The sequence below is a fragment of the Notamacropus eugenii genome, chromosome 3, assembly GCF_028372415.1.
Source record: "Notamacropus eugenii isolate mMacEug1 chromosome 3, mMacEug1.pri_v2, whole genome shotgun sequence".
Taxonomy (NCBI): domain Eukaryota; kingdom Metazoa; phylum Chordata; class Mammalia; order Diprotodontia; family Macropodidae; genus Notamacropus; species Notamacropus eugenii.
The window spans coordinates 258,062,832-258,087,572 of record NC_092874.1 but is presented as its reverse complement, the minus strand read 5'-3'; the positions used below and the strand labels follow the sequence as shown (position 1 = coordinate 258,087,572).

The 24,741-nt window shown below is 36.0% G+C and overlaps 1 long non-coding RNA gene across 1 annotated transcript in view; it reads right to left on the bottom strand.

Moving 5' to 3' along the window:
• The window catches only part of LOC140531510 (uncharacterized), a 68,586-nt gene that overhangs the window by 16,859 nt on the left and 26,986 nt on the right, over positions 1 to 24,741 (bottom strand). Inside the window, exon 2 of the long non-coding RNA XR_011976349.1 lies at positions 22,902 to 22,990. This is a non-coding gene — a long non-coding RNA (uncharacterized lncRNA). The remainder of the gene's footprint in view (positions 1 to 22,901; positions 22,991 to 24,741) is intronic.

The following is a 24,741-nucleotide window of genomic DNA, read 5'->3' as shown; positions in this document are numbered from 1 at the left end:
TCCTTGATGATAACTTTGGTCCATGAGAACACACTCTCCACCCTGCTCTTGACTTTATACATGCATTCTTTCAATTGGTTGCAATTTGTACTTCCCTGAAATTTGTTCTCTAATCTTTTCAGAAATCTTTCTCACTTCAATAGCCTGTAAGAAAAAAAAAAAACATTTAAACTCTGGTCCATCTCAAACCCTTCTCCCTCAACCGCCATCTGTTTTGAATCATTGACTCAAGCAATGTAGTTTCCTTTTCCTACATCTCAGATCCCTGAAGCTCTGCTCAACTCAAACTCAAACATAAATCCAAACTTAGTTTGAAGGTTTTTTTGTTTTGTTTTGTTGTTATTTTTTAAAGAAAAGAGAGTCCCCTTTCACCAGAAGTCAGGCTCCCCCGATATCTTTTTGAACTGAGTTCCAAAAGCATGACTGATTTCATAGCAGGAAAGACTTACTCCCCCAGCCCGTGTGGGCCCAGCTACAGTGCTTCAATGTTATCTTTCTGCACATTTTCTTAACTGACATGATCAAAGCTTTTTGAGGGAAACTACCATTTTATTTTGGTCTTTGTAAGCTTAACACCTAATAGTACCTGATGTAGAGTGGGTACATAATAAATGCTTGTTTACTGATTGATAGATGCATTTGCAACAGAAAAAATTGTATTTGGATTGCATTCAATAGTTTTCATGAGGTCCTTGTGGAAAAAAATCTAGAGCAAAGCATGCTAGATCAGAATACAGTTGGCTGGAATTGGAACTGGTTAAATGCTAGACTGAAATAGTAGTCGTTAACGTATCAATACCTTCTTGGAAAGTGGTCTTCAGTGGAGTGGCCAAGAGATTTGTGCTTAGTCTTAAACTGCTTCATATTTCTTATTAGTAATTGGGATAAAAACATAGTTTAAAACTTATCATATGTTACAAAGACAAAGACAGTTTTTTTTTTTTTAATATTTACACTGTAAAATGAGGGAGTCAGAGTAGATGACGTTTAAATTCTCTTCTAATTCTGGTTCAGTGGTCATATGTTCTTATGACCCTCTTACGCAATGGTCATGCTACCCCTGGAGTGTGGTATTTGGCTCTGAGTGTTACATTTTAAGAAACACATAAATAAGCTGAAGACTCTCTAGGAGAGGGAAATCAGAATGGTGAAAAGTTTTGGGTTTATGCCATATTAGAATCAACCAAAAGATCTAGGATTCTTTTTCTCCATAGAAAAGACTTAAAAGGGATTATTTTTGAAAAATCATGCATGTGTAAAAGGAATTACATGTGTTTTCCTTAAATCCAGATCTCAGAAATAGGAGCAATGGGTATAAGCTGCAAGGAGCCAAGTTCATACTTGGTGTCAGAAAAAATAGTCCTAGCAATTAAAACTATCCAGCCATGCTCTGGGCTGCCCCCAGTAGAAGTATCCAAGTAAAGGCTGGATGACCCAGTTGATAGGTGTGTTGAAGAAGGGATTCTATTTCTGGTATAGGTAGCCTAGGTGGTCTTTGAAGTCTTTGCAAACTTGGAATTTTGTTTTGATGCTATATTCTGAAGTTGTAGTGTGTCCAGACATCCTTGGAAACCTCAATTTGGCTAATTTTATAAACAGGTTTCTGTAGGTTCACTTCTTATAATGCTAAGGGAAGATATAAGCTCCTGATTTTGAAATGCTCAGAAGCTTCATTATAGAGGTCTGTTTCCATTAGGTACTTCTGGTCCTGGTTATCTGTTCCCATGGAAATTAGCTGCTGTTCTCCATTCTGGAAGAGATGCAGTTTTTCACTACCTGCCAGAAATTTCTGTTTAGTCTGTGTTTGGGAAATACGATAGGAAAACTTTCTTCCTTTGTCAGTTAAATATTATTGGTGACAACTGCTAGTTAATTAGAAACAGAAATTCATTTTACTTATGCTTTTCTTAATTACAACAGAATCAATTATCTTTCACTGAAGTGGACTTTTTATTTTTAATCCATGATGTCAACATTTACTAGCATAGATAGATTAATTTTAATTCAGAAAATGTTTATTATTTCTCCTTTTTGTGCCAGATCCTGATACCGTAGGTGCAGGAGACAGATAACAGACGTGTTTTTTTTTTTAATTAATTTATTTGTTCTCAGTTTTTCAACAATCACTTCCATAAGTTTTCAATTTTCTCCCCTTTCCTCTGCCCTTCCTCCCTGAGTTGGCATGCAATCTTTTATGGGTTCTACATATACATTCTTATTAAACACATTTTCATGTTACTCATGTTACATAGAAGAATTAAAACAAATGGGAGAAACTGTGAGAAACAAAACAAAACAAAACAAAACACAAGAGAAAATAGACTGCTTCATTCTGTATTATGAGTCCACCAATCTTTCTTGGGATGTGGACGGCATTTTGCTTCAAGGGTACTTTGGGAATGTTTTAGGTCCTTGCATTTCTGTGAAGGGCTAAATCTATCACAAACGGTCTTCACACATTGTGGCTGTTACTGTGTCTAATGTTCTCCTGGTTCTGCTCACTTCACTTTGCATCAGTTCATACAAGTCTTTCTAGGTTTTTCCAAAGTTTGACTGTTCATCATTTCTTATAGCTCAATAGTATTCCATTACATTCATATACCACAACTTGTTCAGTCATTCCCCAATTGATAGGTGATTCCTCAATTTCCAATTCTTGACCTCCACAAAAGAGCTGCTATAAATATTTTTGTGGGACCTTTTCCCATTTTTATGACCTCTTTGGGAAACCAATCTACTACTAGTGATATTGCTGTGTAAAAGAGTATGCACATTTTTGTAGAACTTTGGGCATAGTTCCAAATTGTTATCCAGAATGGTTGGATCAGCTCACACCTCCACCAACAATGAATTAGTGTTCCAACTCTCCCATATCTTCTCCAACATTTATCATCTCACTGTTTGATCATGTTAGATACTCTTATAGGTGTCATGTGGTGCCTCAGAGTTGTTTTGATTTGCATCTCTCTAATCAATAGTGATTTGGAGCATTTTTTCATATGACTATAGATAGCTTTAATTTCTCCCTCTGAAAACTGCCAGTTCATATCCTTTGACCATTTATCAATTGGGGAATGACATATTCTTGTAAATTTGATTCAGTTCTCTATATATTTTAGAAATGAGATCTTTATCACAGACACTAGATGTAAAAATTCTTTCCCAGTTTTATGCTTTCCTCCTCATCTTGGTTGCACTGGGTTTGTTTATACAAAAACTTTTCAACTTAATGTAATCAAAATAGTCTATTTAGGACTTCATAATGCTATCTATTTCTTGTTTTGGTCATTTCTCCATTCTCCATAAATCTGACAAGTATACTATCCCTTATTTCCCTAATTTGCTTATATGCCATGTACTGATGAGCAAAAGGTATATTCTTTTCTCTTCCCATTCAATTTTCTCCACAGATCCATCATATCTACCTTATCCAGAGTTATATTCACCTCCTTAATTTTTCTTGTTCATTTTGAGGTTTAATTTATCAAGTTGAGAGAGAGAGGGAGGTTGAGGTCCCCCACTAGCATCATTTTGCTATCCATTTCTTCCTATAACTCCCTTAACTTCTCCTCTAAGAATTTGTTTGCTAAACCACTTTGTGCATATATGTTTAGTAATGATATTATTTCATTGCCTATGGTGCCTTTTTAGCAGAATATAGTTTTCTTCCTTATCTCTTTTGATTAGATCTATTTCGGCTTTTGCTCTGTCTGAGATTAGGATTGTTGCCCTGTTTTGTTTTGTTTTTTTTTTTTTTTTACATCAGCTGAAGTATAATATATTCTTCTCTAACTTTTTACCTTTACCATATGTATATCCCCCTGTTTCAAATGTATTTCTTGTAAACAACATATTGTAGGATTATGGTTTTTAATCCATTCTGCTATCCACCTCCATTTTATGAGGGAGTACATTACATTCACATCCAGTTATGATTACTGTCTGTGTCTTTCTCTCCATCTATTTCCCCATTTATGCTTTTTTTCTCTCCCTTCTCCTTTTCCCTCCATAATAGAGTTTTCTTTTGACCACCACCATCCTTAATCTTGCCTCCCTTCTATCAGCCCCCCGATTTATTCCCTTTTTCATTTACTACTTTTTCCCTTCCTTTTAACTCTATTTTGTCATTCTTTAGATTTTGCTTAATTGATTCTTGATATCTCACAGAGCCATTAGCTTCTACTTGTACAATTCTAATTTTTAATAAATTGTTTTCTCCTCTTAACTTTTGTATTTCCTTTTCCACTTGTTCAATTGTTCCTTTTCAGGAGATATTTTCTCCAGTTACATTTTGTATCTCTTTATCCATTTGCCCAATTTTCCTTTTTAATTCTTCAGTGAATTCCTTTTTCATATTTTAAAAAATCATTGGCCAATTTTTCTTCTGCCTCTCAAATTTGGCTTTTAAAATCCTTCTTTGGCTCTTCCAAGAGGGCTCTTTGGGATTGAGACCAGTTCATGTTCCCTTTTGAGGTTTTAGTTGTGAATACAGTCTCAATGCTAACCTCTTCTGAATTTTTTTTTTTGATCTTTATCTTCATAGTAAGATTCTATGGTCTTTGCTTTTCTGATTTGCTTCTTGCTCATAATGATTGCCTTTTTTTCTGACTTTTAAAGTGGATTTTTGCTTCTGAGGCACAGGGGGCTGTGTTCCACATTTCTTCTGCTGAGAACTTGAGGGTTTGTGTGTTGTAGCCTCAGGTTCTTTCAACTTGAAGCTACAATGCTGCAGCTTACCTGGTGCTGAGCTGGCTGGTGTGTGCCAAGGCAGAGGCCAGGTGAAATCTTTCTGAGTTTCCCCAGGGTTACCCTGAGGCTCATTGTATGAGGTGTTTTAGAGGGGTGGTCTGGTCGCAGGAGATCACCTCCCCTGAGCCATAGCATAGGCAGGGTCAGTGGTTAATGAACCCCTTTCTGTGCTGGTGTCTGCCAATTCCTCTGGCTATGCTATGGCATGCTTGAGGTTTTGGGTTTGGTGCTTACAGCCTCTACCCTTCTGGGCCTCAGGCTGTCCTCCTGGATCATTGAGTCACAGGTGTCTGGAACATCTCCAGTCCTGCACAGGTCCCCTTCAGTCACAGCAAAAGAGTCCCTCCTTGATGATCTCCCTAGCCTCCTGAGCTGAGAGACTATCTACCTCTTCAGCTGATCCCACAATTCCCAGACTTTTCCTGGGGCAGTGTTCTCTGGGTTTTTCAAAGTTAACAAGGGGAGGGTGAGAACACTTACTATTTACTCCACCATCTTGGCTCCCAGAACTGATCTATGGATTTGATTTTTTACTTGCTTCAGGGCTTTTTTAGTTTGTGATTTTTCTGTAAGCAATTTCTAGATGAGAAAATTCCCTTTACTGATGAAAGTCAACACCTTCCTTACAACTTATAGTTTCAGAGAATTTCTGGGGCACTGAGAAGTTAAGTGACTTATTCAGGGTCAAACACTCAGGATGTGTCAGAGTGTGATTTAAACCCGGACCTTCTGAACTCTAAGTACAACTCTAAGAAGTCATATTTCCTCTAGTAGGAGATACACAGATTGAATAAGACACAATCTTTTCCTTCAAGACATTTGTAACCTAATAGGAAAATAAAACATAGTACCATAGATTTAGAATTAGAAGGGACATGTTAACAGATACATTTGTCTTCTTTGACTCTTATCCATCTAAGATTTTAGTTGTATAGTGAAGTTTATTTTAACCAGTTCCTCAGTCTGGAAAGTCCAGAACTCAATCCCAAAGTGTCAACAAGGTTGTAAACTAACTTCAAAGATTGACCTCTGTCCTGATATTTTTATAAAATTTGAATATCTATTAATGAAAAAGAGGAAGAAATCCCATTGGATCTTAGAATATAGACATACCTGTGTGGTATCTTTAAATAATAATCATTTCATGAGTTTAGAATGCCTTTTGGAGGAGACTCATGTAGGGTGCTGCAAGAAGTTTCCATTTTTTCCTCTTCCCCAACAGTCACCAGGCCTTCTAGCAGTTAATTACCCAGAGACACCCTATCCAGCAGGTCATGAATTCATCAGTTGAAAAGAGTTTGAGGCCCAGTTAAGCGATCAAAGATTTACCCTTTAAGTGCACACAAAAGCAGAAAGACAATCATTTGAAAGTGAAAGCAGCTTCAAGAAATGTTATCATTGAAAGTAGATTAGAGAACCAACTATGAACTCAAGAGATAACTAGTTTTGAAAATCAGTTTAGTGTAGGAAGCAAAACGACCCTGTAGGCCCCTCTTAGCAATTCAACCAAGAAAGACACTGAACCCAAAGGGAGCAATATGAACATTCCACAAGGAAGAAAACAAATTCTAGTTCCTAATATCCCCAGAGATATGAGTTGCCTTGCCTGCATATACTTGTAATGGGTTTTCTTCACTTCATTAGGTCTGATCTTACTCTTCTCACTGAATGTGCGAGAGACAGTATAGGTTGATGTGGACAGCATTTTATTAATACTAGTTTTCACTTGTGTCTAGTAGCTCATTATTTCATAGGAAATATGCTAATGGGGGCTCATGATCAATAATCTTAGGAGCACAGACTCACAGGATTAACCTCAGCACCTAAGGTACCCTCTGTGAACCACATTCACAAATGCAAACTTTTAAGAGCTACATAAATGGCACTTAATATATGCTTGATTAATGAACAAATACAGTTTAGATAATAAATATGAAGTCCAGAGATTTTGTTATCATACAGGCAATGAGTAATCAAATTAGATTTCAAACTGATTTTAATCCCAGTATAGATTTTTGTTCTTTATTAGTAAAAGTATCTCAGTGGCCTGAAAGAGAAGATGCAGTTTCTGGGAGTCCCTAAATTGTATCTCATTCCTATCTATAATTTGAATATTTTATTTAAGTCTATGAATTCATTTTATTTTATTTTTCTTTTCTGGATTTACTGGATAGTTTGCCTATATTTGCAAAATCCACTTCTCAGTTTAACATCATGTGGTCACAGGTTCTTGGGTAGTGAACAAAAACTGAGAAAATCTAACTTGATCTTAGATATCATCCACCCATCATTTAATAGATTAATGGAAGGTAGTGGTATCTTTATCTCTAAGGTAGGGATTTTTAATCTGGTGTTCATGGGCTTTTTAAAAAAATTTTGTGAAATTTTTTTTTTTTTATATAATTGGTTTCCTGTGTGATCTTATGTATTTTATTTTGTGCATTTTAAATAAACCATTCTGGAAAGTGATTCTCAGGCTTTCCAAAATTTCTCAGGCTTTACAAAATGGGTCAATGACATTCAAAAAAGGGTAAAAATCTCTGTTCCAACAGCGGTTGTAGTACTCTACATGAGGATCTTGTGAACAAGAAGGACATAACTCTCCTTGGTCTCCAAGAATATCTATTTCATATAAAAATAACAAGTCAGAATATACTTTCCAAAAGAAAATAATTGGATGAAAGACAATATGGTACAGTAGAAAGCTTCTAGAGTCAGAGGTTCAAATCATGATTCTTATTCTTATTTCCCATGTGACCTTGGGCAAGTCACTTCTCTGTGAGCCTCAGTTTCCTAATCTATAAAGTGAAGGAGTTAGACTAAACAACATCCAAGTTTCTTTCCAGTTCCATATTTTTGGTCTTCTGCTATAACATCCATTTGTGAGGACCTCACAATACTAATATAAAGGCATTTAAGACCACGATCCCAACATAATGGAACTGAGTCATCCCAAAACACATTGCCAATTTTCTAAATAACATTCTTTGACAATCACATTCTTGAACTTTATTTTCCCAAGAGTTTTTAAATGTTGTCCTGCCTGGGAGATATTCCTAACTGGTTCATGATATATACATATATATATATATATATATATATATATATATATATATATATATATATAATATATATTACACACACACACACATATATGTATATAATTATATATATGTGTATATATATATATATATATATATATATATATATATATATATATATTTCATTCTTGGAAATAGATTTGTTTTGTCAGGAGATGAAAAAGGGGAAACTGATGAAAATGAATGGATCAGATATCAACCAACAAAGGAGAATGGCCAGACAAAAGCAATCTCTGTGAACCCAAGAGATAACTAGTTTTGATGTATGCTCAACAGTGATTTAGGGTTCTTTCAACTGTTACCTTGAAACATTATATGCCCTTTCATTTTTTTTGGTCTAAACAGAAACAAAATGAGCTCTCAACTATCCAGACTTGAAGTAAGCCCCTATTTTCCTACTGGAAAGTACTATTAGCTTTCTTCTAAGAAAAAAAAAATAAGTGGTTATATAAGAGCAAAATAAATAGCAACTCTATTCAGAGGACCCAAAGAGTGTATACAATGAGCATGAAAATCAATGTGAACTCTTTTGACAACTGAAATTAGATGCCTCATAATGTTTTGCCAGCTTCATAGAGCATTGTATATTTTCAAGGTACCCTGTCTGCCTTTGTATTCCTTTATGTTCCTTTGCCTTCCTTGTTAAAAATACAATTTTGCCCTTTTGCTAACATTCCATGTGTCTTAGGACTTTCTTTTAAGAAGTGGCTACAAAGCATTGAATTTTTGGCTCAGACATTGCTGACAACAAATTAACCTGGCAGAGTATGCACGTTGGTGTGATTTAATCAAAGAATGCCACTGAGCCTGTTCCCTCTTGAGTTTAACCTTCCTTTTCCTTTGTGGCACATGGCATCCAGACAGGAATAAACAACAGGCTTGGAGAGATAGATAGGAGAAATAGTGGTCTTGTGAATTTCGGTATCTGTGACTCTCATAAAGCCAAGGACATGGATTTGACGGGTAGAAAGGGATTTTAAAATACAGAAGAGAGATGGAAAGTTGGGCAGCTGCCTCCACCTAGGCATCCCAAAGAAGAACTATTGTCATAGAGGTTCATAATTAGAAATGTACATATATGAGTGAAACTCAACCATTTCTAAAACAGAAAGACAAGGGAGCATTTTTTTTTTCAAATTAACCACATACAATTTTTAAATGCTATATATTTAAATGCTTTAGCTGGGTATCAGAAATGTAAGGGTGATTACAAAAAAAAAAAATGTTCATTTTAGTTACTGATCATAACTTGGTAAATGACATGAAACAGTAGCTAATTATTGAAACATTTATTTAATAAGACCCTGATATGAAACAAACAAGAATTGGAACGTTTATTGAAGTAGTAAATCGAATCACTGGGCTGGGAGTCAGGATACCTGGTTTCTCAATCTCTGTTGCTATTTATGTAAACTTGGGCAAGTAACTTAACCTCTTCCCTTAGAGTCTCCATCTATAAAATTAATGAAGTCAGACTAGATTATCTGTGATCCTTTAGACATTCTGTGATTCTATTCTGTTCATTCTGAATGCATAGTACTGGCATAATGGAGGAAAAATATTAGCTGTCAGATCTAAAGAACTTTGCCAGATAAAAATATTCTAGCCTTGACTTTACAATAGAGAACACTGAAGGTAAAAAAGAATGTGGGGTTTATTCATCTCATAGACCGTCATTGTAACTCAGTCATTTTCAGTCATGTGTACCTCTTTCTGATGTCATTTCGGATTTTCTCAGTAAAGATACTGGAAGAGATTTGCCATTTCCTTCTCCAGATCATTTTACATATGATAAAACTGAGGCAAACAGGGTTAGTTGACTTCCCCAGGGTCACACAGGTAGTAAATGTCTGAGACCAGACTTAAACTCAGGAAGATGAATATTTGTGACTCCACACCAGACACTCTATCCACTGTACCACCTAGCTGCCAAAGACCGTCAATAAGTTCTAAATAGAAAACAAAATAATACAAATAAAAAATATTTTGTTTGGAATTTAAGACCTTTCTCAAATTGCTTCCAAAATGCCTTTCCACATTATTTCTCTCTACATGAATAGGAGTCAAGCCAAACCAGTCTTTGTATGCTCTTTAAACACAAAATATCTGTTTTGACGTAATTATCCATGCCTTGAATGTACTCCCTTCTTGCCTAATCTCTCAGAATTCTGAATTTCCATGACAATTCACTTCAAGGTCCACCTTATCTCTCCCTGAGGCCTTCCCCTATACTTCCAACTGTTTGGTATCTTCCTCTCAGAATCAAATTTCATTCATTTTGTATTTTATGTATATCTGTAACATATACAAGCTAAATGCCTCTGCTGTTGAGGTTACACCTCTGTCGATGCATAAGAAAGACTTGAGATTTTTGTAAACAGTCCTGCTATTTACTGTAGAAGGTTATTTTAATGATAAAATGTTTGCACTTGGCCATATGGTAGTTAATAAATTGACTGCTTGCCAAGTCAGTGTCTCTCCAGAGGGTATTATACTGTTGTGAGATGCTGGCTGGTGCTTGCAATTTTGAATATCCATATTCCTTTTATTGGCTTATGAAAGGGAATTACTACTTCACATGATCATATTTTAATTCAGAAAGTGAAAATGTCCCCAAGTAAAAATGATCTCCAAATGTGTATATTACCAGTAGTATAGTCCAGATTCTGAGGGTCAGCTAATGGTACTTACTGACTATTACATGCCCTGGCCTTTGGCTTGAGATATATATAATCTCTCTCTAGCAATCCTATGACAACAGGAGCCAGAAATAGTCTTTTCAGTAATTAATTAATGAGGATAACCAGAATGCCAAGGGAGGGCAGGTTATTTCTGCTTCCGTAAATATGCCAATTAATCAGAGGGTATTATCATATGTGAGAAATGGACTTAACTTGAGGCATCAGGCAAAACTCTAAGATAAGAAATCAAGTTAATCCTATGGAAACTTCAAGAATGTTTAATATGCATAAGGAATGAAATAATTTGGTCTGTGCTTTTTTTCACCTTCAGTATTTGGTGGAGTTATGATCATAGCATAAGAGATTAAGGTGACCTTGGAATGTGAGAGACCTGGGCTCAAGGTCTACATCTAGTACAAATGGCTGTGTGAACCTGGGCAAATCATTTAATATCTCAGTCATTCTTGACAACTCTATAAGAGTCTAAGTTGCAGAGAACTTGCTAGCCTACTTCAATAGTAAGGAGTTCCTTACATCAATTTTATAATAGGTCCATTCCCTGTCCCTAACTTGGATAACCTTTAGATCATGAGCAACATGTAATAGCCATGCCAAGTTTTGGCTTCAGGCTTCAAAAAGCACGATGTGGTGAGCTAACCTTTATTTTCCTTTTAGCCTATATTTAATTTTTTTCCATTCTCTGTGCTAATTAGTTTCTGGACTTCCAGAGTCCTATACAGAACCTAATACCAAGTGGATCTAACTGCAGAATTTATTGAAGAATATACAGAATTTGTTTGCATTCTTAATCATACAGAAAGTTTACACGAAGACATGAGCACATCTGCTGTACCTTCAACACCTGGGTCCTTTCTTTTTCCGCCTGGGGAAATGGAACTGCACATGTAACTACTCCCAGAAGACAGACTGTTAAGACATGGCTCCACAATTGACTGTCCCATAGATTTTAGGTTCGAGTAAATTTATGAGTTATATACAAGGTGTTGGAACTTCTTAAAAGAAAGAAAAAAGAATAGAAAAACAAAAATGCAAATGCCAGTATGTCAGATGAAACTAAACACAAATTGGTCAAATTTCTTTGGAATCAGTATCTTAACTTATTGGTACCCTCAGTCATTCTAGTTCACAGAATTAGAATACCCTTATTTCTCTGGGTAAAGTGTCCTGATCTAACACAGCTACATCATTTAGCCCCACCCCCCCACACTTATGTCTTCCTTTATAGGATGTATCCTTTTGTTCCTCTTCCTTGTTTCGAAGATTCTGGCTATTTTTGTGCAGCCTGGAGCTGAATGAATGGACTCATGAAAGAACCTTTTTTGGATTTTGCGGTTATTATACAATCTGTTGTTTTTAGATTATTACTGAAGCAAAACAGGGATGACTGGGCTCTTGGGGGCAGCTAGATGTTACAGTGGATAGAGTGCTGCCACTGAAATCAGGAAGACTTGAATTTAAATTTGTCTTCTGAGACTAAAACGTTGAGTGATCCTGGGTAAGTTGCTTAACCTTTATCTGCCTTAGCTTCCTCCATTGTAAAATGGGGATCATAATAGCATCTAACTTCTTTGGTTATGTAAATCAAATGAAATGGTGAGTGTTTAGTACAATGCAAATACTTAACAAAAGCTTATTCTCTTCCTTTCTGCACTCCAGTTTTGGAAGGAAACCAAAAAACAAGACAAACATATTGAGAATTAAAAAAAGAAAACAAAACCAACCTCCTAGTTCCTAAAGAAGTTCTATTGTCACTGTCATCCACACAATCCTTCTTCTCTGACTATGTCACTGTGGAACAAGAATGATGTTTAGGATGATGGACTTCAAAATCTTTTTCACCGAAGAATGGAATGTTTCTAGTATATACAATCAGCCACTAACTGTGCCCCAGGTACTGTGCAAAGGACTAGGGGTTTAAAAAAATATATTGAAATAGTTCTTGCTGTGGAGGAGCTTTATTATTTTCTACTTTACATATACTAAAATTCTGAGATCTCAAGTTATGGAGATAGTGATGATTCCTTGAAAAAGAAAAAAAAGGAGAAATGAAAAGGGAAGAGTGGGGTGAAGTAAAGGGAAGGAGAGAGAGAGAGAGAGAGAGAGAGAGAGAGAGAGAGAGAGAGAGAGAGAGAGAGAGAGAGAGAGAGAGAGAGATGTAAAAGGGAAGGGGAAGGGGGAGAGAAAGGAAGAGGAAGAGAGAAAGGAGAAGGGAATGGGGAGGGAAAGGAAGAAAGAAAACACTTTATTTATGAGTTTTGATTTCTTTATACATTTATCATTTTTGGATACACCAAATCCTGTGCAATGAACTTTCCCTAGTAATAAATAAAAATGGTTTTTGTCCTTCATTCTTGAAGAGGACCAAAATGACATCACCATGACAAAGTAAAGTTTCATTGCCTACGACCATGGCTGATCAGACCAATACAAGCTCAGAATGCTCTACCACAGATCGGACACAGATAATCCATGTGAACATTTGGGGTGGTTATGCCAAATTTGAGCATCCTACCTTTCCTTTGTGTTATTTCAATTCTGCTCTGCTCATAGAGCACAGTACCTTTTTCTGATGCGGGCATGCTATGCTGAGTGGTCCTGTGCAAGTGTCTCCCATGTCGCAGAATGGAATCCAAAGTTCTTGAAAGAGACCTTTAGAGTGTCCTTGTATCGCTTCTTCTGGCCACCATGTGATCACCTGCTCCAGGCGAGTTCTCCATAAAATAGTCTTTTTGGCAAGCATATATTTTGCATTCAAACAACTTGGAGCTGCACTCTCTGAAGCATAGTTTGAATGCTTGGCTATTTAATTCAAGCAAGGACCTCAGTGTCTGGTAACTTATCCTGCCAGGTGATCCTTAGAATCTTTCTAAGACAGTTCAAATGGAAGCAATTCAGTTTCCTGGCATGGCGCTGGTAGACTATCCATGTTTCACAAGTATACAACAAGGTTAGCACAATGGCTCAGTTTTGTAGTCAATCTAATACCTCTTTTCTCCCAAACTTTTCTTTGGAGCCTCCCAAACACTGAGGTAGTTCATTGTCAATGTGTACATTGTAGAAAGTACACTACCAAAGTAAGTGAACTTATCCACAGAATTCAAAACTTCTCCAATTGTTGTAACCAATGGTTCCACATATGGATGGTGTGGTGATGGCTGATTAAACACCTGTGTTTTCTTGGTGTTTAGTGTGTGTTCAGGGAGACCAGTACCTTTGGTGTGAAGGCTGCCAAGCCTTTTTCAGGTCTCTTTACACCTTTGGTGTCCACCTGTTCCACTTAACTCTCATCTGTGGCCCCAAGAAACTTCAGCATGCACAGTGGACGCACCTGGTAAACCATTTTGTCAGATGGGCCAAACCAGGTTGTGGGTAACCAAGGGGTCTCAAACCTATTGGTGAATTAAGGGGATGTCTACCTCAAGCATGTGAAGACTTCCCTGGTGAAATGGGTGGATGAGAGCAATTTGTTCCAACGGCCATGAAGTCAGCTGAAACAGGCAAAGTGGAACACTTAGAATAAATTAAAAATAATTAAGTAATGTCAACCCAAACTGACCATATACAGGACTAATGTAATACAGAACAGGGTATACCCATAGTCTCCTACCAAATGAAAGGAAGGAAAATAGATTGTCTACTCCTGGGGATTTTCCTTTCCCTTTCCCCCTTTCACCTGATCCCTGAAGCTTGCCTCAACAAAGATTCAGTTTAGATGCTACCCTGGAGGGGTATGGATAAAAGCATTTCTTTATTTGTACTCTGAGGAATTCTTAAAAACTATGCCAGTGTATCACAAATTCTAAAGGACCTACCAAGCTGGAAAAGGCTTTTTGAGCTTAGGCCTAGCAATAGACTTTTATCTTTTGCCCAAGGACCAACCTAATTAAATTCAGAGAATGTCCTCACTAGAAGGCTGGCCAACAGGCAATGACATTTTCTGGCCTAACAAGACATAGAGACTCTTTGCTCTTCTGGTTAAGATGTCTGCCTAAAGAGGAGGCAGACAGCCCAGCTTTTACATCCAACAAAACTTATAATATGCCCCAGATTGTATAATGACTAAGAAATACAATGAGAAATTGCAGTAAATGACTTCTTACAGCCCAGTGCTACACAAAAAGCCAACCCAAAGTCCACAGGGAGTGGGAAAATTTGTCTGCAGACAAATAAGCCAAAGACTTCCTAGGGATACAGCAACAGGCCAGGCTGTAGGGTGCTTCGTCTGAAGGCTGCCAAGGTAGACATCCTCCTCCCATCCCAGTCCCCTGACAAAGACCTGGGGTAGTCAGAAGTCCACAGTAGGGATTTTAGAAGTTACAAGGAATAACAGCTACTAGGATTATGTGGTAGTGCTCAGATAAGGACAGGACAACCAACTAGGAATGCATTTCTGAGGGTTTGAAGAAAGAAAAGCTAGAGAGAGTAAAAGAAATACACAAATGTAGGGGAAAAAAGGGGAAAGTACTTGCAATTTCTCCTAACTGAAATGTGTAAAAAGAGAATATAAACATGCAGAAAGTGGTTAAGGGGCAGCTTCAGATGAACCTCAGTCTTGTCTGAAATAGAAAAAGCAAAGTTTCTACCCATTTGGTTTAGAAATATATCAAACATTCTGGGAGCCAAGATAGCAGAGTAAACTGTAAGTGCTCTCACTCTCCTCTTGTTGACCTTCAAAAACCCAGAGAATATTTCCCCAGGAAAAATCCTGGAATAATGGAGCTACCAGAAGAGGAACAGCATTCTTTCAGGTCTAGAGGGTAAGGAGATTGACAAGAAGAATCCCTCATGCTGTGACTGAAGGGGACCAATGCTGGACCAGAGGGATCCCAGCAAGCCCTACCTCAGTAATTCCAGCAGGAAAGGAGGAGCTCTGGGGGGAGGGAGTGGAGGCTGTAAGCACCAACACCAGGATCCCAGGCATGCCTTAGTACAACCAGAGGAATTAAGCAGACACCAGTATAGACAGGAGTTTGCCAGCCACTGAGCTCTAGCCTGTGCTCTAGCTCAGCCCCAGGGGAGGAAGAATCCTCCTGTGGCCAGACCACACTTCCCTTCACACTTCATGCAGATAGCTTCAGTGGAACCCAGAGGAAAATCAGAAAGTCTTTGCCTGGCCTTGGCCTTGGTACACACAAGCCAGCTCAGCACCAGGTAATCTGCAGCATTATATAGCTTCTAGCTAAAAGAACCAGAGGCCACAACACACAAAGCAGGCCTCAAGCTCTCAGTAAAAGAAATATAGGACAGAGTCCTCTGTGCCCCATAAGCAGACACTCACTTTAAAAGCCAGGAAAAAGAGAATCACAATGAGCAAGAAGCAAATCAGAAAAGCAAAGACCATAGAATCTTACTTTGGGGAAAGAAAAGATTAAAATATGGATTCAGAAGAGGACAGCACTGACAGTGTATCCATACCTGAAACCTCAAAAGGGAATATGAACTGGTCTCAAGTCAAAAAAGCATGGTTGGAAGAGCTCAAGAAGGATGTTAAAAACCAAATTAGAGGGGTAGAATAAAAATTGACCAATGATTTTAAAAATACAATTGACAAAATTAAAAAGAATTCACTGAAAAGAACAGCACCTTAAAAAGTAAAAGTGGCTAAATAGATAAGAGGTACAAAACCTAAATGGAAAAACTGGACAAATGGAAAAGGAGGCACAAAAGCTAACTGAATAAAACATTTGTTAAAAAGTAGAAATGGCCAAGTACTAATGACTCTATAAGACATCAAGAATCAGTCAAATAAATTCTAAGGATTAACAAAACAGAAGAAAATGTAAAATACATCACTGGAAAAATAACTGACCTGGAAAATAGATCCAGGAGAGAAATCTAAGAATTATTCTTCTACTTGAAAGCCATTTTTGAACAAAGGAGCCTGGACAATATCATCCAAGAAATCATCAAGGAAAACTCAGCTGAGATCCTAGATCCAGAAGGCAAAATAGTCATTGAAAGAATCTATTGATCACCTATTAAAGATTCCAAATTGAAAATGCCAACGAATATTGTTGCCAAATTCCAGAACTATCAGGTCAAGGAGAAAATACTTGAAACAGCCAGAAAGAAACAATTCAAATGTCAAGGAACTAGTCAGGATCACACAAGACCTTGGAGCTTCTACATTAAAAGATAGGAGGATTAGAAAATGATATTCTGTAAGGTAAAGGATTTTGGACTACAACCAAGGATCAATCACTCAGCAAAATTGAGCATAATATTTCTGGCAAGGAGATGGACATTCAGTGGAATAAGGAACTTCTAGACATACCTGATGAAAATGTCAGAGCTCAATAGAAAATTTGATTTTCAAATACAAGCCTCAAAGAGGCATGCCAAGATAAAGAGGGAAAAAGAAAAAAAAAACTTGTTATTCAATATGGGCAAACTGTTTGCATTGCTATATGGCAGGATGATACTTCTTAATCTTGAGAGCTGCGTATTTATTATGATATTTAAAAGGGATATACATAGATAGAGGGAGTGGGTATAAATTGACTGATGTGATGATAAAAAAACATAATTAAAGGGTGCAGAGGGGTTGTAATAGGAGAAGAAGAAAGGAGGAGGCAGAATAAAGTAAATTACACCACAGGAAGAAGTTCAAAAACATGTAGTAGAGGGAAAGAAGGATGGAAGATGAGCATTGTTTGAGCTTTACTTTCATCAGATTTGGTTCAAGGAGGGAGCAACATAGTCAAGCATAGGAATTCAACTTGCCCTACAGGCAGTGGGAAGGGAAAGGGGAAAGAAAAAGGAAGGACTGTTTAGAAGGGAGGAAAGAAGTAAGGGAAAAAGGAAATTTAAGGGAAGTGGACTGATGGAGAGAGAAGAGTGAGAAAGGCAGTGGTCAAAAGTAAAACTCTTTTGAGGAGGGGAAGGGATAAGGGAGAAATAAAAGCATAAAACAGGGAGTAGGGAATGGGATGGAGAGAAAGACACAGATCATAATCATAACTGTGAATGTAAATGGAATGAACTCTCCCATAAAACAGAGGCAGATAGCAGAATCCTACAATATGTGGTTTACAAGAAACACTTTTGAAACAGAGGAATACAAACAAGTTAAAGGTAAAAGGCTGAAGAAGAATATAATAGCCTTCAGCTGATGTAAGAAAAAGCAGGGATAGTGGTCCTAAACTCATAAAAAGCAAAAGCAGAAATTATCTAATCAAAAGAGATAAGAAAGGAAATGATATCCTGCTAAAAGGCACCATCAAAAATGATATAATATGATTACTAAACATATATGTACAAGTGGTATAGCATACAGATTCTTAGAGGAGAAGTGAAGGGAGCTATAGGAAGAATTACAAGCAGAACTATACTAGTTGGGGACTTCAGTCTCCCCCTTTCTGAACTTGATAAATCTAATCTCAAAATAAATAAGAAAGAAGTTAAGGAGGTGAATAGAATTCTGGATAAGTTAGATGTGATAGATCTCTTGAGAAAATTGAATGGGGATAGAAAGGAATATGCCTTTTTCTCAGCAGTACATGGCATATACACAAAAACTGACCATCTACTAGGGCATAAAAAAACCTCACAATGTAGTGCAGAAAGGCAGAGATAGCCAATGCTTCCTTTTTCAAATGTTGATGAAATAAAAATTATGTGTAATAAAGTATCATGGGAAGAGACCAAAAACCAATGAGAAACTAAATAATCTAATCCTAAAGAATGAGTGGGTCAAACAAGTCATACAAACAATCATTAATTTCATTCAAAAGAATGACAATAATGAGACAACCTATCAAAACTTATGGGATGCACTGAAAGCACTTCTTAGGGGAAGTTTTATATCATTGAACACCTATATGAATAAAATAGAAAAAGAGGAGGTCAATGAATTGGGTATGCAACCGAAAAAGCTAGAAAAAGAACAAATTGAAAACCCTGAAACAAATACCAAATTAGAAATACTGAAGATTATACCTTGAGATTAATAAAATTGAAATTATGAAAATTGTCAAACAAATAAAACAGCTAGTGTTGTGAAAAACAACAATAAAAATGATTAACAGTTGGTCAATGTGATTGAAAAAGAAGAAGAAAACCAAATTACTGGTATCAAAAAATGATAAGGGTGAACTCACCTCCAACGAAGTGGAAATTAAAATAATTAGAAGGTATTTTGCCCAGCTGTATATCCCTACATGTGACAATCTAAGTGAAATGGATGAATATTTACAAAAAATATAAACTACTCATATTAAGAGAAGAGGAAGGAAAATGCTTAAATAGCCCAATCTCAGAAAAAGAAATTGGACAATAAACTTCCTAGGAAAAAGGTCAGATGGATTTCCAATTGAATTCTATCGACATTTAAAGAACAGTTCATTCCAATATTATACAGACTTTTTGGGAAATTTGGTGAAGGAGGAGTCCTACCAAATTCTTTTTATGAAACAAATATGATTCTGATACCTAAACCAGGAAGAGTCAAAACAGAGAAAGAAAATCATAGACCAATTTCCCTAATGAATATAGATACAAAAAAATTGAATGAGATATTAGCAAAAAGATTACAACAACTTGTCAGGAGATAATACAGTTTGATCAGGTATGATTTATACCAGATATTAGGAAAACTATCAGCATTATTGATCATATCAACAACAAAACTAATAGAAACCATGTGATTCTCTCAATAGGGGCAGAAAAAGCTTTTGACAAAATACAACACACATTCCTATTGAAAACACTGGAGAGAATAGGAATAAGTGGAGCCTTCTTTAAAATAATTAGTAATATCTACCTAAAATCATCAGCAAGCATTATATGTAAAGGGGATAAGCTAGATGCATTTCCAATAAGATCCAGGGTGAAATAAGGATGTTCATTATCACCACTGTTACTCAATGTGGTACTAAAAATGTTAGCTGTAGCAATAAGAGAAGAAAAAAACGGGAAGAATTGGAATAGGCAAAGAAGAAACTAAGTTATCACTCTTTGCAGATGATGTGATAATATGCTTAGAGAATCCTAAGAAGGAAGTAAAAAGTTTCTTGAAATAATAAACAACTTTGGCAAAGTTACAAGTTACAAAATAAACTCACATAAATCACCTGCATTTCTATATATTATAACAAAGCCCAACAGCAAGAGATAGAGAAATCACATTTAAAGTTATGGTAGACACTATAAAATATTTTGAAGTCTACTTACCAAAACAAATCCAGGGACTATATGAACATAATTACAAGACACTTTTTGCACAAATAATGTCAGATCTGAATAACTGGAAAAACATCAGTTGCTCATGGTTAGGCCAAGCTAATATAATAAAAATGACAAATGTAATTACATTAATTTGCTGATTCAGTGCCATACCAATTGAGTGACCAAAATATTATTTTCTAGAGCTAGAAAAAGTAATATCAATATTCATCTTGAAGAACAAAAGGTTCAGAATGTCAAGGGAATTAATGAAAAGAAATGCCAGGGAATGTGGTCTAGCCATACCAGAAATTGAAATCACCAAAACCACTTGGTACTGGCTAAGAAATAGAGGAATAGATTAGATACAGAAGATACAGTAGTCAATAATTACAGCAGTCTGCTGTTTGATAAAACCAAGAATCCCAACTTCTGGGATAAGAATGCACTGTTTGACAAAAACTGCTAGGAAAACTGGAAACTAGTATGGTGGAAACTGGGCAAAAACCAACACCTGAAACCATATGCCAGAAGAAAGTCAAAATGGATAAACCACCAAGGTATAAAGGCTGATATTATAAACAAATTATAGGAGCAAGGAATAGTTTATTTGTCACATTTATGGAGAATGGAGAAATTTATGACCAAACAAGAGATAAAGAACATTAAGAAATACAAAATGAATAATTTTGATTATATTAAATTGAAAAGTTTTAGCACAAACAAAGACAATGCAAATAAGATTAAGAGGGAAACAGAAAACTGGGAAAGAATTTTATAGCTGTGTCTGTGATAAAGGCATCATTTCTAAAATACATGGAGAACTGAGTCAAATTTACAAGAATATGTCATTCCCCAACTGATAAATAGTCAAAGGATATGAACTGGCTCTTTTCAGATGAAGAAATGAAAGCTTTCTATAATCATATAATAATGCTGTAAATCATTATTGATTAGAGAGATGCAAATCAAAGCAACTGTGGGGTAGCACATCACACCTATCAAATTGGCTAACATGATAAAACAGGAAAATTATAAATGTTGGAGAAGATGTGGGACATTTGGAACACTAATTCATTGTTGGTGGACCTGTGAGCTGATTCAACCATTCTGGAGAGCAATTTGGAGCTATGCCCAAAGGGCTACAAAAATGTGCATACCCTTTGACCCAACAATATCACTTCTAGGGCTGTATCCCAAAAAGATCATAAAAATGGGGAATGGAACCACATGTACAAAAATATATATAACAGGTCTTCTGGTGGTGGCCAAGAACTGGAAACTGAGGAGATGCCACTAATTGGGGAATGGCTGAACAAGTTGTGATAAGTGGAATGAAATACTATTGTGCTAAGATAAGCAGGTGGACTTCAGAAAAACCTGGAAAGATTTAAATAAGCTGATGATGAGGGAAATAGCAGAATCAGGAGAACATTGTGTACGGTTACAGCCACAGGATATGAGGATTGTTTTTGATAGACTTAGCCCTTTGCAGCAATGAAAAGAACTAGAACTTTTCCAAAGGCCTCTTGATGCAAAATGCCATCCACATCCAGAGAAAGACATACAGAGTCAGAAGGAAGAATGAAACAGAGTATTTTCTCTTCTGCTACATTTTGTTTTGGTTTGGTTTTTCTCATGGTTCCCCCATTCATTTTAATTCTTCTATGCAATATGACTAATGTGAAAATGTGTTTAATAAGAATGTATGTGTAGAAGTCTTATAAGATTGCATGCTGTATTGGAGAGAGAGGTAGGAGGGAAGGAGAGAAAAATTGATGAAAGTGATTGTTCAAAACTGAAAAGAAATAAATTCATGATTAACAAAAAAGAAGGAATGTCTTTGTAAAACCCATATAAGATTTCATGCCGTCTTGGGGAAGGAGGGAGACAAAATTTAACATTTGTGGAAGTGATCATTAAAAATTGAAAACAAATTAATTTAAAAATAAAAAATAAATACATCAAAAAACATAAAAGTAAGCAATGATAGGGAGGGCAATATTTAAGAGGAAGAATAATACTAGGATAAGAAACAGCCCAAGGACAACAAACTTCCTTGTTGAAGGAGGAATGAAAAGTAAGAAAGAAAAAAATAAAAGAAAAAGAAGTAGAATCTAAAGGGTGACTATCATTTTGCTGAATGGTTGAGCAAATTGTGGCATGTGGAAAATAATGGAATATTATTACTACATAAAAATGATGAAAAAGACAATTTCAGAGAATCCTAGGTATTATGAATTGAGTCATAATGAAGTGACAAGGATAACAATTTATACAAGGAAAGCAGAATTATAAAGAAAAAATAAACATTGATAGACTTAAGAACTTTGATCACTGTAAGGGCCAGCCATGTCAGATGAGATGACTGTTTATCATCCAACTGCTGAAAGAGATTTGATAACTCATGGTTAGGAAGAGAGATATGTTTTTTGACATGGTGAACATATAGTTTCATTTTCCTTTACAATGCTTATTTGTAAAAACTTTTTTTCTCTTCTTTTTGTGTTAACAGTGAGAGAGTTAGCAATTCTGACACCAAAAATAAGAGAACCTTTGAAAAGATTCTTAATGCTCAGAAGAGAGTAGAAGGAAGGTAAAAAAAATTTACAGGCTATCAAGACATGATATGAAAATAATGTGGAATCAACATACTTTTTAAAGCAAGTGACATAAAATATAGGTTCATGGTTTGATATTGAATTGTTTCTTAAAATTATTTAATATTTTACTTTTCCCCAGTTACATGTAAAATCAATTTTTAACATTTGTTTTTAAAACTTTGAGTTCCAAATTCTCCCCTCTTCTCCCTCCCCATCCCACCCACATTGAGATGACAATAATTCAATGAAGCTTATACACATTTGATCATACAAAACATTTCCATATTAGTGATGCCATGAAGGAAAACATAGACCAAAAAACTCAAGAAAAGTAAAGTAATGTATATGTGTGTATGTGTGTGTGTGTAAGTTTTCATCATAAGTCCTTCACAGTTGTCTTAGATTATTGTATTACTGAAAATAACTAAGTGATTCACAGTTGATCATCTTGTAGCATGTCTGTTTCTTTGTACACAGTACATTTCAAATTGCAGCAGCTCTTATAAGTGTTTCAAGGTTTTTCTGAGAGCATCCTCCTTACCAATTCTTACAGCACAATTATATTTTTCATCACAATCACCTACCACAATTTGTTCTGCCACTCTCCAATTGATGGGCATCTCCTCAATTTCCAATTCTCTGTTACCAGAAAAGAGCTGTACATGTCCTTTTCCTTAAAAAAAAAAAAAAAAAAAAGCTCTTTTGGGTTACAAACCAAGGGTTTTAAGCCCCTTTGGGCATAGTTCCAAATTACTCTACAGAATGGCTTAACCAGTTCACAATTCCACCAACCATGCATTAATGTTTCTTACATTTTTCTTACACCTCTTACATTTGTGGTTTTCCTTTTCTGTCCTATTAACTATTTTTTCTAATTAATTAATATTTTAGTTTTCAACATTCACTTCCCCAAGATTTTGAGTTCCCAATTTTCTCCCTATCTCTCCCCCCCCCCCACCCCAAGACAGTATGCATTTTGATTACCTTTTCCCTCAATCTGCCCTCCCTTTTATCACACACCCTCCTCTTATCCCCTTTCTCTTCATTTTCTTTTAGGGAAAGATAGGGCTATACCTCATTGTCTGGATATCTTATTTCTCAGTTGCATACATAAACAATTTTCAATATTCTTTTTTCAAAACTTTCTGTTCCAACTTCTCTCCTGTCCTCCCTCCCCACCCACCCCCATTGAGAAGGTAAGCAATTCAATACAGGTTGTGCATGTGTAGTCATGCAAAACACTTCCATAACAGTCATGGTGTGAAAGGCTGATTATATTTCCCTCCATTCTATCCTGTCCCTCATTTATTCTATTCTCTCTTTTGATTCTGTCCCTCCTGAAAAGCATTTACTTCTAATTACCCTGTCTTTTCATTTGTCCTCCTTTCTGTCATCCCTCCCCCCTTCTCTGTTTTCCCCTTACTTTCCTGTAGTGTAAGATAGATTTCCATACCAAATTGGGTGTGTATGTTATTCCCTCCTTGCGCCAAATCCAATGAAAGTAAGACTCATTCTTTCCTTCTGACCTTCCTTCCTCTTCTCCTCCATTGTAAAGTTTTTTCTTCCCACTTATGTGAGAGATAATGTACCCCCCATCTCTCCCTTTCTTCTCCCAGTATATTCCTTCCTCACTGTTTAATTTTATTTTTTTAGATATCATTCCTTCATATTCAACTCAACCTGTGCTCTCTCTCTCTCTCTCTCTCTCTCTCTCTCTCTGTGTGTATATATATATATATATATATATATATATATATATATATATACATATACCCTTATTACTGAGAACACTCTCAAAAGTTACAAATATTATCTTTTCATGTATGAATATAAGCAGTTCAACTTTAGAAAGACCATTATGATTTTTTTTTGTTTACCTTTTCGTGCTTCTTTTGACTCTTGTATTTGAAAGTCAGATTTTCTATTTAGTTGTGATCTTTTCATCAAGAATGCTTGAAAGTACTCTATTTCATTGAGTGATCATTTTTCCCCTGAAGAATCATACTCAGCTTTGTTGAGTAGGTGATTCTTGGTTTTAATCCTAGCTCCTTTGAACTCCAGAATATTATATTCTAAGCCCTCTGATTCCTTAATGTAGAAGATGCTAAATTTTGTGTTTATCTGATTGTGTTTCCACAATACTTGAATTCTTTCTTTCTGACTTCTTGTAGTATTTTCTCCTTTATCTAGGAGCTCCAAAATTTGGCTGTAATATTCCTCAGAGTTTTCCTTTGGCATCTCTTTAAGGAGATGATTGGTGGATTCTTTCCATTTTTATTTTTTTTTTTTTTTGCCCTCTGGTTCTAGAATATCAGGGCAATTTTCCTTGGAAATTTCTTGAAAGATGATATCTAGGTTCCTTTTTTAATAAATCATGACTTTCATGTAGTCCAATTTTTTTAATATCTCTCCTGGCTCTATTTT